This window comes from Lynx canadensis, chromosome A3, assembly GCF_007474595.2.
Source record: "Lynx canadensis isolate LIC74 chromosome A3, mLynCan4.pri.v2, whole genome shotgun sequence".
In the NCBI taxonomy this organism is placed as follows: Eukaryota; Metazoa; Chordata; class Mammalia; order Carnivora; family Felidae; genus Lynx; species Lynx canadensis.
This window is the reverse complement of record NC_044305.1, coordinates 29,442,767-29,458,108: the sequence shown is the minus strand read 5'-3', so window position 1 is coordinate 29,458,108 and position 15,342 is coordinate 29,442,767. Positions and strand designations below refer to the sequence as shown.

General features: G+C 41.7%; 1 protein-coding gene across 3 annotated transcripts in view; it reads left to right on the top strand.

Moving 5' to 3' along the window:
• Positions 1-15,342, top strand: part of UBOX5 (U-box domain containing 5) — a 37,866-nt gene that overhangs the window by 10,752 nt on the left and 11,772 nt on the right. The gene's annotated exons all lie outside the window — the stretch shown is intronic.

Sequence of the window (15,342 nt, the reverse complement as noted above, 5' to 3'; positions counted from 1 at the left end):
CCTTCCTCTGGGATATTGTCTCTCTAAAATTGGACTTAGAAGAGTAGAATTAAATGACTGCCTGTTGGGCCATTGATTCCCAAATCTGATGACCGGGTAGAACGTGTTCATGACAAGTAACTCAGACAAGAAGGAAATGCATTGCCTCCCATGAGGTGGGCTTCAGGTTTGGTTGCATTAGAGTTGCAAGCATAAAGAGATTGTATACATAGACTCTATATATTTGTATGCAACTTAATACAAGTAACCTTTGTAAACATTTGGGATCTGTGAGAATTTTAAAAAGGATCCCTGCCCCCATTATTTAGGCCTCCTCTCAAAGCCCGCTTCCCTGCCTGTGCTAAAACAGTACTCCCAGTGGCTTGTGTTTGTGCTCTGTCATCTTCAGTTTCATTTTCCTCACCGCACTCAGCATCAGAAACTATTCTTTTATCTGTTTACTTATTACTTTCCCTGTTGGAAGGTGGCCCTTTGAGTTAACTTTGTCTAGTTAACTAGTTAATTTGTCTCCGGTGCCATGAATGGGTCCTGGCACAGAGATGATAATGTTTAGTGAGTATGGTGTGGGAATTTAGAGTGGCTGGGCTTTGCTGGAGAGTTGGGGTGGAAAGAAGGCAGAGGGTGAGGCTAGAGAGGTAGAGCAGATCTGGGTCACAACTAACGGCATTACTAAAAAGCCTAAGTCTGTAGGGACTGGATTTTTTTTTTAAAGGAGTTTTAAGTCAGCATAATTGGGCAGATTCATGTTGTAGAACGGTTAGGTTAAAATAATAGAACTAGATTGAGGGTGGGGGTGCATGAGATACATCAGAATATTTCACAAATGTGTGCAACAGCTCAGGTGAGAGATAATGAGGGCCAGAACTATGGAATGGCAAGTCTGAGTTTCAGAGATGTTTGGAAGGGGAAAAAGGCAAGACTTGCTAATTGGGTGGATTAGGGGATGATGATTTTGGTGCCTACATTGATACGGAGTCCTCAACTAAAATTGGAACCAAAGCAGGAAAGGTGTTTGGTTAGAGGGTTAATCTGTGCTGGTCATGCTAAGATGAGCCTCCAGGCAGAAATCTCCAGGCTGGGGTCTCAAATGGGGATGAGGACAGGTGGCTGTCAGAACCACAAGTGAGTGAAGTTGCCTGGGACAGGCGGGAGGGAGGTTATTGTGGGTTGGGGAGCAGGGGAGAGAAGATAACCAAGAATAGAATACCAGCATTCTGGTATTCTGGTAGGGAGGGCCAAGTAAAGGGGACCCAGTGGTAAAGACAACAAAAGAAGATATAATTAGACTTCAGGGAAAATGGTAGCATAGAAGTTTGTCAAGGGTCCCCAAACCACCCTCACTAGAAGGATTCACGGAACTCAGGAAAGCTGTTACATTTACAGTTACAGTTTAATTACAATGAAAGGCTACAGATTGAAATCAGCAAAGGAAAAAGGCACATAGTATGGAGTCTGGGAGAGACCAGGCACAAGCTTCTGGTTGTCCACTTCCGGTGGAGTCATGTGGACAGCTCTTAATTTCATCCCAGCAATGATGCCAATATTTACCAATACTGCCGACCAGGGAAGCTCACCTGAGCCTGCACAGGGTTTTTATTGAGGGGGGTCTGCTGCAAGTTAAAGTACATGTAAGTAGTTAAACAATTGCACTGGGTACCCACGTGGCTGACCTCATTTGGTCCCCATCCCTCTCAGAGGGCCAACGGATAAAGCATGGCCCAAGGCCCCCACTATTGGTATAAACTGTCTGGTGTGGCCCAAGGTCTCAGGTGTATGCAGACAGTCTTAACATGAAGGATGTTCAAAGAGTTTAGAGATTGTCCCTAAGGAGCTGGTGAAGGGCCAGTTTTTTTGGAATGTGCAGGATTTGAACAGACCAAACCTGCTGAGTTAAACTTTTGCTGCACAGAAGCTAATGGGAAAGGAGAATATTGCAAAAAGGAGACGATTTGCACCATGTCAGTTGCTGGGGAGAGAGCAGTTAAGGCAAGAACCAGAAATCTCCAGTAAATTTGGCAACTTGGACATCACTGATGGCATTAACAATAGCAGTTTGAGTTGGATTGTTAGGGCAAAAGCCAGACACTCCTGTTGAATAATGTGAGTTAAGGAATGGGTTGCAAATGCTGACACAATTCCTTGAGAACTTTTGAAGAGAAGGGGAACCTTGAGCAGGATGCAGAGTGAGACTAGGATCGCCAGATGAAACACAGAATGCCTAGTTAAGTTTGAATTTCAGATAAGTAACGGATAATGTTTTGTGGTAAAATACAGATAAAATTGGCCATTTTGTAGAAAAGTGCGTCATTCAGTGACAGTGCATTGATGGTGTTGTGCAACCAATCACCACTGTCTAGTTCAAGAACATTTTTGCACCCCAAAAGAAAACTCCATACCCATTAAGCAGTGATTCCACATACGCCCCCCCCCACACCCACCGCACCCCAGCCCCCACCCCAGACCCTGTCAATTACTAGTCTGCTTTCTGTCTCTGTGGATATGCCTATTTTGGATATTTCCAAAAAGTGGAATTATATAATATGTAACCTCTTGTGTGTGACTTCCTTTACTTAGTGTAATATTACCAAGATTTATCCATGTTATGGTATGTACCAGTACTTCATTACTTACAGCTGAATAACTGCGTTGTGTGGGCATACCCTGTCTTATCCATTTATCAGTTGATTGACACTGGGTTTTTCTACTTTTTGGCTATTGTGAATAGTGCCGCTGTAAACATTTATGTGCATGTTTTACTTGAATACCTGTTTTCAGTACTTTGGGTATATACCTAGGAGTGAAATTGCTGAGTTATATGTTAGTTCTATATTTAACTTATTGAGGAACTACCAGACTTTTCCACAGTGGCTATACCATTTTACATTTTTAGCAGCAAGGTATTAGGGTTCCACTTTCTCCACATCTTTGCTAACACTTGTTATTTTCTGTGTTTTCTTTTTTTTTTTCTTTTTTCTTTTATTTTTGAGAGACCCAGTATGAGTGGGGAGGGGCAGAGAGAAAGGGAGACACAATCAGAAGCAGGCTCTAGGCTCTGAGCTGTCAGCACAGAGCCCGACGCGGGCTCAAACCCACGAGCTGCAAACCCACCTGAGCTGAAATCAGAGGCCCAACCGACTGAGCTATCCATGCACGCATGTGTTTTATTTTTTAATAGCCATTCTAGTGAGTGTGGAGTGGTATGTCATTGTGGCTTTGATTTGTATTTCCCTAGTGACTAATGGTGCTTATCATCTTTCCCTCCCTCCCTCCCTCCCTCCCTCCCTCCCTCCCTCCCTCCCTTCCTTCCTTCCTTCCTGTCTTTCTCCATGCCCAGTGTGGGGCTTGAATTCACGACCTTGTGGTCAGGAGTCACACACTCTACTGTCTGAGCCAGCCAGGTGCCCCTAGCATCTTTCAATCTTACCAATACCGAGTCTCTAGTCCATGAACAGAGATGGCTTTCTATTTATTTAGGTCTTCTTTAATTTCTTTCAGTAACATTTTACAGTTTTCAGTGTAGAAGTCTTGTACCTCCTTAGTTACATTTATTCCTAAGCATTTTATTCTTTTTAGTGCTATTGTAAATGGAATTTTTGTCTGTATATCTTTATGAATTACTCATTGCTAGTGTTTAGAAATATGGATGATTATCCTGCATTTTTGCCTAATTATTTTATTAGCTATAAGAGTTTTTGTCTGTGTGTTGATTCTTTAGGATTTTCTACGTACAGGATCATATAATCTTTGGATAGAGAAAGTTTTGCTTTTTTCTTTCTACTTTCCACCTTTTTATTTTTCTTGCCTACTAGTGAGAGCTTCTTGTATGAAATTGAATAGAATTGTTTCTGAGCTTATGGGGAATTCTTTAAGTCTTTCACCGTGGAGTATATCAGCTGTGAGTTTTTCATGAATGCCCTTTATTATGTTAAGGAAGTTCCTTTCTGAGTTTGCTGAATGTGCAATAAAGAATTTTTTAGCGTAGGTCACAATAATACATAGGACATTCTTATACTAAAAGAAAATAATCCATTGTTTATCTGTTTTCAGATTTAAGTGGATACTTTTTATTTGCTAAATTGCAACACTGAGAAAAATACAGCACCAAGGCAAGTTTTGTTTTGTTTTAATGTTTATTTATTTTTGAGAGAGTGTGAGCCAAGGAGGGGCAGAAGATCCAAAGTGGGCTTTGCACTGAGAGCAGTGAGCCCAATGTGGGACTCGAACTCACCAAACATGAGATCATGACTTGAGCTGAAGTTGAACGCTCAACCTGCTGAGCCTCAGCAAGGTTTTTTGAGGGGACTGTTGAGGGCAGAAGAAACTTGAATGTTGCTTACCTGTTGAGGAAAGGTCCAGTAGTCAGAGACAAGCTGAGGATTCAGGAGAGAGGCAAGAACAGATGGAATAAGGTTCAAGGGTGAGGTTTGTAAATGAAGAGCATAGCTGCTTCAGCTGGGTTTCCATAGAATTTTGGAATTCTACGCTATTCACTGCTATTAAGGTGATGAGTACGTGGTATAAGAATCTTTGGTTCATGTCCTTGTTTTGAGACTGTGGGTCTCTTAAGAGACCCATCTGTGCCTTGTTTTGAGCCTATGCGTTTCTTAAGAGTAAAAGTTGTATCTACCTGTGCCTAGCAGTATGCCTTGCACATATTAAGCCCTTGAAGGGCGAATGGGCTCCAAGCACCTAAGATTGCAAGCTGCAAACTTCTGGGTGCACACCTGTGTTCTGGTTGGTCTTCTGTGCACCTCTCATTGGTGGATGACTGTGTGGGATGTGCGGGGACAGCTGTCTTTCATTATAACCAGCTCTAAGAAAAATGCACACAAGTCACATTTTTTTTCATGGATGGACAAGTAACTCAATTTAGAAATTATAAGAAGTATTGTACTTCTGTAAAAGCTGAAGTGCCCAATTTGTAAAATTGCTCAGTGCATTGGTATTCCACCCACTCTATGAGGTTAAATGCTTTTCTCTTATTTGACAGGTAATCTTTTCTTCTTTTTTTTCCCTCTGTAACCTGTTTGAGCCTAGTCTTTAAAATATGTCTATCTGCCAGAATTACTTTCCATTACGTTTTTGTGAGACTCAAAAATCCGGTTGTATAACTCAGCTATGGCACTTTTTAGGCCAAAGGAAGATGGATGCTAAGGTGTTCAGAAAGTGTCATGGTCACCTTATTCTCTTCTGAATCATGCCTCCACACTTGCCTACCCCCCTGTTCTGAGTCCTCAACCACAAAAAGGTTTACTTAGCTGCTTCAAGCTCCAAGGAAGCACAGATTGAAACCTTCCAGATAGGATGACCAACTGGTTCCACTTTGGGACCTGGGACTTTTCTGGTGCTAGCACAGAAAGTTCTGCATTGGAAAAGCCCTTAGTCCAAGATAGACTGCATGGTTGATCACCCTACCTTTGGATCCCTTCCCAGCCCTTCCCTTTCCCTTTCTCTTATTCAGCCTGCATCCTGGGCAGCAGAGGAGAAAGGTCTGTCTCCACCTGGTCATCCAGTTCTATAGGGACTCTAAGCTGCAAGAAATACCCTGAACATTGCATCTAGAGCCTCGGTCCTCTCGGATATCTTCCTGTACCCCAGGAACCCAGTGCAATTGTTTAACTACTTACATGTACTTTAAACACACAAAAGGGAAAATAGAGTAGCCCACCACTCTAATCTGTTGCATATTTTAAATTTCTGCATGGCCACCATTACCTCCCAAATTATTCGTGTGTACATATTCCTAAATACAGATTTTTAACAAATGTGTGATCATAATACTTCTGTTTTGTGTCTCTAAAATTTTATATATAGTTTTGTAATTTTTCTTCATAGTCAGTATTTATCATTTTAGTGGCAGGTACACCAAGAATAAACGTGTCACTCAAATATGTCTTACGGTGTGGGTAGTGGGATTCACTGGACTTTTCACTTGACCCTAGAAACCCATTTTTGGTCTTAGATCTGGGTAAAGAATTTTAAGACTTCCATGGTAATAGAGATTTGGATTTAGGGGCACCTAAATCCTGGCTCGCTCAGTAGGGAGAGCATGCAACTCTTGATCTTGGGATTGTAAATTCGAGCCCCACATTGGGTGTAGAGATTACTTGAAAGTAAAATTTTCAGGGGCGCCTGGGTGGCTCAGTCGGTTGCAAGCCTGACTTTGATTTCAGCTCGGGTTGTGGGATCGAGCCCTGCGTCGGATTCTGCTCTGAGTGTGGAGCCTGCGTAAGATTCTCTCTCTTTCCTCCTCTCTCCCTCTCCCCAGCTTGTGTTCTCTCTAAAATAATAATAAGAAGAAAATAAAATCTGTAAGATAAAAGGCTTCTTAGAGGAGTGTACCAGGGATTCTTGTGATGGAACCTTTGTCTTGACTGTGGTGGTGATTACACAAATCCATACATGCGATAATATTGCATAGAACTGAATACACAGGCAAAATGCATGAGTGCATGTAAACTGGGGAAATTGAATAAGATCACAGATTGTGTCATTGCCAGCTTCCTGGTTGGGATGCTGTGCTGTAGCTATGCAAGATGTTACCATTAGGGAAAACTGGTTAAAGGGTACATGGAATCTCCGTATTGTTTCTTACAGCTGCACTTGAATCTGCAATGATCTTAAAATAAAAAGTTTAATTAAAATCTCTGAAAAGAAAAGATTTCTTTGGGGTGCCTGACTGGCTCAGTGGGTGGAGAATGCAACTCTTAATCTCAGGGTCATGAGTTTGAGCCCCATGTTTGGGAGTAGTTTACTTAAAGAAAAAAAAAAGACTTCTTTGGAGGGTAGCTTTGAAATCCTTGTAAGATTGTAATATGTTATACGTAGTTCAGTGTACTCCTTCCTCCTCTTTAAGAATACCCCTCCCTCAAAAAAAAAAAAAAAATGGTAACAATAAAGGAAGAAAATGCCCAGGGAGGGAGAAACTAAGATTCCTAGTTTATTTCTAAGTAGTTTGTACTTTGATACTCATCTTTGATGCCTTCAGGAAGCCATTTGCAAAGATAGCCCCTGAGGTAGTACACAGAGGGAGATGGAACCCCTTGAAGGGTGAATTGCCTCTAAGTGCTTCGGAATTGCTTTGTCATCTAGGAGGTTAATGGCAGGCTTTTCATTAGTGTCAGTTCTTTCCCAGGTTGTAAGCCTTCTGTGACTTCCCTCTGGCCGGTAGCTTTCAAACTTTTTTTTACTGCAGAACTTAGTAAGAAATGTCTTTTATATCAAAACCCAGACTAATAGGGGTGACTGGCTGGCTCAGTCAGTAGAGCATGTGACTCTTGATTTTGGGGTCGTGAGCTCAGGCTCCGCGTGGTGTATAGAGATTACTTAAGGAAGAAACCCAGATTGATAGAAATACAGTTTCAATTATATATCTGAAACAAGTTTCATAAAACACTGCCCGCCTTCATGTATGATACACTCTGACTCTATTCTACTGAATTTTTTAAAATTCTGGCTGTGTCTCAGTAATGTGAGTTCTTGATTCTTCATCTGCAATTTGGGGGAAAAAACACTGCCTCAGACCACCAAGTAAAGTAGTCTAAAGCCCGTTAGCGTCACATTCAAAGCCCTGCCCATCTCAGTGCACCTGCCTCTCCAGCCCTGCCTCCTCTTCCCCTTCTAGCTGAGCGGCATATTCCACATTTTCTAAACCAGTCTCACAGTCCCATCTCTATGCCTTTGCTGCTACAGGTCCCTCTCCCTAGTGTCCTTCCCCTGTTGTTCCAGTTCTTACCTCCTGGCTCCCATAGTCCAGCACATGTTGTCCAATGTACGATTAGTATGTAGCATCTGTCCCATCTCAGAGTTGTCATGAGGTCAGGCATGTGTCTTAGCTGTCTCCAATTCAGACATTACTTCTGTGAATTCTTCCCTGAATTCTGGGTATACTTTTGGCCAGTATTCTTACTTTTTTTTTCATCAAAAGCCACAATAAGAAATTTTATATTGGATCTAGTATATAATTTGTTATATGTATTTGTATAAAACTGAAGCGAAGTTTCACGAAGGTAGGGGTGCCAGGCTGGCCCAGTTGGTGGAGCGTGCAACTCTTGATCTTGGGGTTGTGAGTTCAAGCCCTACTTTGGGTATAGAGATTAGTTAAAAATCTTAAAGTTTCATGAGGGGCACCTGGGTGGCTTAGGTCATGATCCTGTGGTTTGTGGGTTTGAGCCCTGAGTTGGGATCTGCTCTGCTTGGGATTCATTTTCTCTCTCTCTCTCTCTCTCTCTCTCTCTCTCTCTCTCTCATTCTCTGTCTCTGTCTCCCCTTCTTCCCCCTCTGCTGCTACCTCTCTCTCTCTCTCAGAAATAAACATTTAAAAAAAAGTTTCATGAAATAATTTCCATATTATGTGCACTTTGATATCTTATATTCTCTTCCAGTTAATATTTCTTTCCTTCAACCCGTAACTTGATTTCAAAACCACAAACTGAAAAACATTCACTTAGACCATCCTTCCTACTCTGAATGTCATTTGCAGAGAGCTCTGTTATAGACTCTTACATTCCACAATCACTGTTGGAAGGAGGTTCATCGTGCCTCAAGACTTGAGGACAGGACCATTTCGTTTATTTTTTATTTTCCTTCTCTTCTTTCATTTCCTTTCACAAGACTTGTAGAGAATAGTTATTGCAGTATTTTTTCATAGTGAAAAATTACAAACAACATAGGTAATAGAGCAATGGAGAAGCAAGCTGTTTTAGTCGTGCAGTTGAATGCTGTGAGTAAACTAGAAATCCACATTTGAGCATGGAAAACCTTGGATGAATCATGCTGAATGGAAAGCCAGTCGTGACATGGTGTGCCTGTTATAATACCCTTAAGGTACGGTAAAAATATACAAGACTACTGCATACCAATGCTGATTTGAATGAGAGACACCGAACTTCAGATAGAGCTTATCTCTTGGTAAAAAAAAGGAGAGGAAATAGGATTAGTGGTGGCTTTTGTTTGTATCTTTTTTTTTTTTTTTTTAAGAGAGAGCTGTGGTAAGTGCAAGCTCCAGTGGGGTAGGGGCAGAGGGAGAGAAAGAATCTTTAAGCAGGTTCCATGATCAGTGCAGAGCCTGATGCAGACTTGGCCATGAGACCATGACCTGATACTAAATCAAGAGTTGGATGCTCAATAGGGGTGTCTGGGTGGCTCAGTCGGTTGAGCGTCCAACTTCAGCTCAGGTCATGATCTCACAGTTTGTGGGTTTGAGCCCCACGTTGGGCTCTGTGCTGACAGCTCAGAGCCTGGAGCCTGCTTCGGATTCTGTGTCTCCCTCTCTCTGCCCCTCCCCAGCTTGCACTCTGTCTCTCTCTCTCTCAAAAATAAACAAACATTTTAAACAATTTAAAAAAAAAAGAGTTGGACGCTCAACCAACTGAGCCACCCAGGCACCTCTGTATCTTTCCAAGTTTGTTCTTAACACTGAAATGAGAAGCAAATGTGGCAAAATGTTTACATTTACTAAATCTAGGTGGTGGGTATAAGAGTGTTTACTATATTCTTTACCTTTTTAATCTGAAATATTTTGTTTAAAAAAAGAAAAAAAATCACTGTAATGAAAATTGACTTGTATGCTTTTTTTTTTTTTACACATTTTATTTTTTAATTTTTAAAGTTTATTTATTTATTTTGAGAGAGCACAAACAGGGTAGGGGCAGAGAGAGGAGAGGAGAGAAAATCCCAAGCCAGCTCCGCACTGTCAATGCACACAGCCCCATGTGGGTCTTGAACCCATGAGCCACCAGATCATGACCTGAGCTGAAATCAAAGGTCGGATGCTTAACCAACTGAGCCACCCAGGCACCCCATAAGATTTTATTTTTAAGTGATATTTATACCCAACATGGGGCTCAAACTCAACCCCAAGATCAAGGGTCACATTCTTTATTGACTAAGCCAGCCAGGCATCCCATTTTAAAAGATAGATAGATGTATGTATGTATGTGTGTATGTATGTATGTGAGCTCTACACCCAACATGGGGCTCGAACTCACGATCCTGAGGTTAGGAATCACATGCTCTACTGACTGAGCCAGCCGTAGAATTTACATGTATATTATCTGCTTATAAACCTGTATTATCGGGGCGCCTGGGTGGCGCAGTCGGTTAAGCGTCCGACTTCAGCCAGGTCACGATCTCGCGGTCCGTGGGTTCGAGCCCCGCGTCGGGCTCTGGGCTGATGGCTCAGAGCCTGGAGCCTGCTTCCGATTCTGTGTCTCCCTCTCTCTCTGCCCCTCCCCCGTTCATGCTCTGTCTCTCTCTGTCCCAAAAATAAATAAACGTTGAAAAAAAAAAATTTAAAAAAAAAAATAAATAAAAAAAAAATAAACCTGTATTATCTTGCTGTCTTATAAATATCTCTGTTGTCTGGCTCCAGGCTACTTCTCTGAACAGCAGGGCAGTTTAGCCATAATGCATGGCCCCTAGGTTATACTCAGACTCAGTCTCTCTTGTACTGAGATGCCAAATTTGGAAAAGGAGGCTCTCATTTTTAAGTATTTACTGGAGTAAATTTATAAGTAAATAAGTATTTGTGAGAGTTCATCATGTAACCTGTCATTTCCCAGGCAGGGCTGTGGAGAGCCTTCCTGGGTGAGGCTGTCTGCATTTTCAGTATGTTGAGCCATTCTTTTTTTCCAGATTAAGCATTAAGGCTGGAGGCACTTGACCTTAAAAGATCAGGAGTGTGGGAACCAGAGAGGTGCTAAGATCACACAAGACCTTTATGGAAGCCAGAGCCCTATAGAATCCTACAGTATTTGGACATCACTATTTCCCAAAGAAACATACTATCATTTGTAAGATGTTTTAAAAAGGGTCTGCCACTCTTCTTACATGGCACAGTACCTTGTTTCAATTTGATCTCCATTCTTCATTTGTTTCAGTCACATTTCCCCCCATTCTTCTTATTAATAGGCTTTATTTTTTTAGAGTGGTTTTAGGTGTACAGAAAAATCAAGCATATAATACAGAGAGTTCTCATATATTTCCTCTACCTTGCACCCAGTTTCTACTGTTAGTAACATCTTGCATTAGCATGGCACTTTTGTTACAATTGGTGAGCCTATATTGATACATTATTATTAACTGAAGTTCATAATTTACATTAAGGATCATTCAGTTGTATGGTTCTGTGGATTTTGACAGATGTGTAATGTCACATATCTACCATTACGATATCATACAGAATAGTTTCCCCACTTGACCATTTCATTGTCTAAGTTTTTCTTTAAATGTTCAGAGAGAGAGAGAGCGCGAGCATGCTCGGGAGCAGGGGAGGGGGCAGAAAGAGAGGGAGAGAGAGAATCCCAAGCAGGCTCCGTGCTGCCAGCGCAGAGCTTGACTCAGGCTTCATCTTACGAACTGTGGGATCATGCCCTGAGCCCAGACACTTAACCGGCTGAGCCACCCACGCATCCCCCGACCATTTAATTGTTATCTCATACTCCAGTGCCTAGTACCGGGCTTATAAGTGTATATGAATGGGCAGTAATATCTTGTCTAAAATTAAATATGAGCAGTCAAATTCAGTAGAATTTGAAAAACATTTAAAGAACAATCTGCCACAACCACATAGAGCCTATCCTAGGAATAAAAAGATGGTTTAAAATTAGAAAAATGTGCCATCTCTCATTAGTCTGTCAGATAAGAAAAATAATAAAACTCAATATATAGAGAAATTCAGAATTCAAAGCCTATCCCTGATTTTCAAAAAACTCTGAAAATTAGCATGCTTTATTAGCATAAAAAGAATATTTCAATCAGCATTATTTCAAAGATGATACACTGGAAGCATTTTCTAATGGGAACAAAAACAAGCATGGCAACTCGTATTATTTCATATAATTCTGGAAGTTCTAGCTAATGTCGTAAGATGAGAGACAAGTAAGAGTTACCATTTTGAGAAGGAGGCTCTCATTATTGAGACTGTAGACCCTCCCCGCAAAAAACCCCGACTGAAAATCTGTTAAAATCAATTGGTTTAATAAGCCAACTGAACACATAATGGATACCCAAATGAAAAAGTTTCCTATATATAGCAAAACTGGTTATGAAAACTTATGGGATAAAAGGATCCTGTTAATAAATAGCCACCTTCACAAGAAACATGCACGACCTCTTAAGAGAAAAGTCAGGGGTGCCTTGTGGCTCAGTTGGTTGAGTATCTGACTTTGACTCAGGTCTGATCTCACTGTTCATGGGTTCGAGCCCCACGTTGGGCTCTGTGCTGATGGCTCAGAGCCTGGAGCCTCCTTCAGATTCTGTGTCTCCCTTTCTCTCTCAAAAAGAAACATAGAAAAAAAAAAGTCAAAATTGTGCTAAGACAAAAAATCGACTTAAGATTTTTATCTTAATATTCTAATAGTAAAAACTTGCCAGCAACCTAAATGTCCACCAAAAGGAGAATGGTTTGTTGGTAATTTTACTCTCTCTTGTTCCATAATGATTTTAAGGTAGCTTTCACAATATATTTACACTATGACATAAAAATAAGTGAAGAATTCAGGCAAAGAGAAATCTGGAGGGATGGGCCACAGGTTTATTCCGAGCTTTCTATTGGCCAAAATAAAGGAAACATCATAATCAATTATATGATTCATATTCACACCATATAATATTGAGTTGAAAAAAAAAAACAAACAAAAACTGTTCCTAGTACTGAAACCAAAAAGAGAATTTTCTCATGGGTCTTAAAGAGAGGTTACTATGCAGAGTAAAGAGTGATCATCTTAACAACCTAATAAAACGGCAGCCATAGAGGTATTTCATTTTTAAAAATTATTAATGTTTGTTTATTTTGGGGGTGGGGTAGGAGCAGAGAGAAGGAGACAAGGATCCCAAGCAGGCTCCACACTGACAGCAGAGAGCCCAGTGTGGGGTTTGAACTCACAAACTGTGAGATCATGACCTGAGCCGAAGTCCGAGGTTTAACCGATGACAGAGCCTCCCAGGTGCCCCTAGAGGTGTTCCCTTCCCTGCTGATGGGCCACATGGAAGTAGTTGGTAAAGCTCTTTGTGGTGGGGTGAGGAGTGTGGTGAAGGTTGTGTCTGGGATTTGAACATGAGGATGATCCAGTACATTGCCCTGAAGAGCAGCTCAGTGGGGAAGTACAGTATAGACAGTAAATCATGGTTCCCCGCTGATGTGTCATTGCCACCCTGGTATTCTGTGAATTTTGACAGATAGGCCACTACATTTTCATCAGTGTGTTACATTTATCTTTGCTACGGCTGAGGGTCCACACTCCTAAGCAGTCTGTCAGATGGTGATGTGGGACATGAATGCAGCAGCCACCAGGGGTGCCAGGCAGGAAGCAAGAGGTGCCACTTAAGCTGGCATGACAAGGAATTTAATGTGGATGGACTGAACAGTCTCCATAAATATTCTCTCAGATTAGATTCTGGTAAGTGCTGCGTCGAACAAACAGGCTGTGTCTGGTCAGATGCTTTAATGGTTGGCTAATGGAATTAACAACCTCTTAGAAAGGTTGAAAAGCCTCATGAGGTAATATGCTCGAATAGAGGGCTAGCTTATCTAGATTTTCCTCACAAAACAATTTGAGGCTTGATCCAATACATGTTGGAAGGGACAGTCAAGGTTTCCAAATTTCTACATTTAGAGCATAGCCACGTTAAGTTTGGGAGAATTAATTAAAAAAAAAAAAAAATGAATGATACCAAAGCCTAACCTAAGTAAGAGGGGGAAAAAAAGTTGTAAGGTGTCCATGTAAGTTCCTGGCAAGTCCTTCAAGGTAAATGGTGTCCAAATAGATAGTAACCAGAGTTTGTTTGGAAGGTTTGGAATCTCAGTCCCAGCTTAACCTCTCTTTAAGCCACAGTTTCTTCATCTGCAAAAGAAAGATATTAGTAACCACTTTAGGGCTAACCAGTGGGTAAGGTTAAAATGGAATGAAATTTCTGGTGGCCTCCTCTAAGCCATTTTATGTATGTGCCTTTCTAGCTGGAGTTGTTTTGCTGCTAGAGGGTCCTTGTGTCTTAACTCACTGGGAATCATTTGTGTTGGCTGAGAGTGCAGATAAAACCTTGTAAATTATCATATTGATTGGAGGGACAGTCCAGTTCTTCCCCTTTCAGGGGTCAGAGGTGGGATTTTTAAACTTACGAGATGACTGGAGTTTGAAAGCCCTTGGACTCATCCTCTCATCCTGGAGAGATGAGATCCTCTCATCCTGGACTCGTCCTCTCATCTCCAGTCCCTCCACAGGAGCAGGCATCTGGTGAGAGCTGAGCCGGGGTTAAAGGCAAAGTGCAGGCTGGTCCTGAGGGTAGTCACTTCTGGTCAATTTCATTTCACACTGCCATTTACAATTGAGTTGGGTCCTCAGATAATTTTGAAAACTTTACTATTTGGCTTCATACTCACAGGTGAGCCCTTCATCATGGTTTGAGGAGGACCCCTACCCAACTTGTTCTGGTTCCAGCATTTAAGTTCTCAGATTAATTTCATGATATGTAGAATAAATCAAAGTTAGAAGACTGCAGTGTGAAATGTCCAAGAAGATAACAAGGAAATAGGAAGGTAAATGTTAGTGAAATCAGTGCCTCCCACTGGGAAATCAACACTTCCAGGAGCTGACATTATTACTCTGCCAGTTTGTTTTTGTCCCTGAAAGTTGGAGGGAGAAAAGGCCTAAGGAGTGGACAGTGGAGTGGAGGTGATGGCACTCTAGGGGCCCTTTATCTCACTGTCAACCACCTGTCAGTATGCTCATGTTATAACACAGTATAACACAATTTCTGTCTCTTTGCTTTTTTTTTTTAATTTTTTAAATATTTATTTATTTTAGAGACAGGGCACAAGCAGGGGAGGGGCAGAGAGAGCCGAAGACAGAATCCGAAGCAGGCTGCAGGCTCTGAGCTGTCAGCGCAGAGCCTGACGTGAGGCATGAATCCATGAACCATGAAATCATGACCCGAGCCAAAGTCGGACACCCAACCGACTGAGCCACCCAGGCGCCCCTCTTTGCTTGTTCTTACCAAAGCCCTGTCTGACCCATCAGGACAAAGTTGGGAGGAGAGGGCTGCCTGCAGCAGTGCAAGCAAAGCTTCTCGAACCCGGACCCGAGTGGCTGAGCTCGCCCTTTGCTCAGGGCCAGCCCAGTTCTGCACTTGCACACCTCTTTTGTGTCACCATCTGTGTCACTATCCTCTGTTTTCCTTTGGCATCATAGGCTTGCTTTTCCAGGAGAAATATTTTGTTTCCTAGGTATGAGCTTTATATTCATGTTACTACTTCCATATTCAGTTAATGGCTTCATTGTGCATTTAAAACAAAACAAAAACTTAATAAGAAGCCACTTCCCTAGTTGGACAGGAGAATTGAGG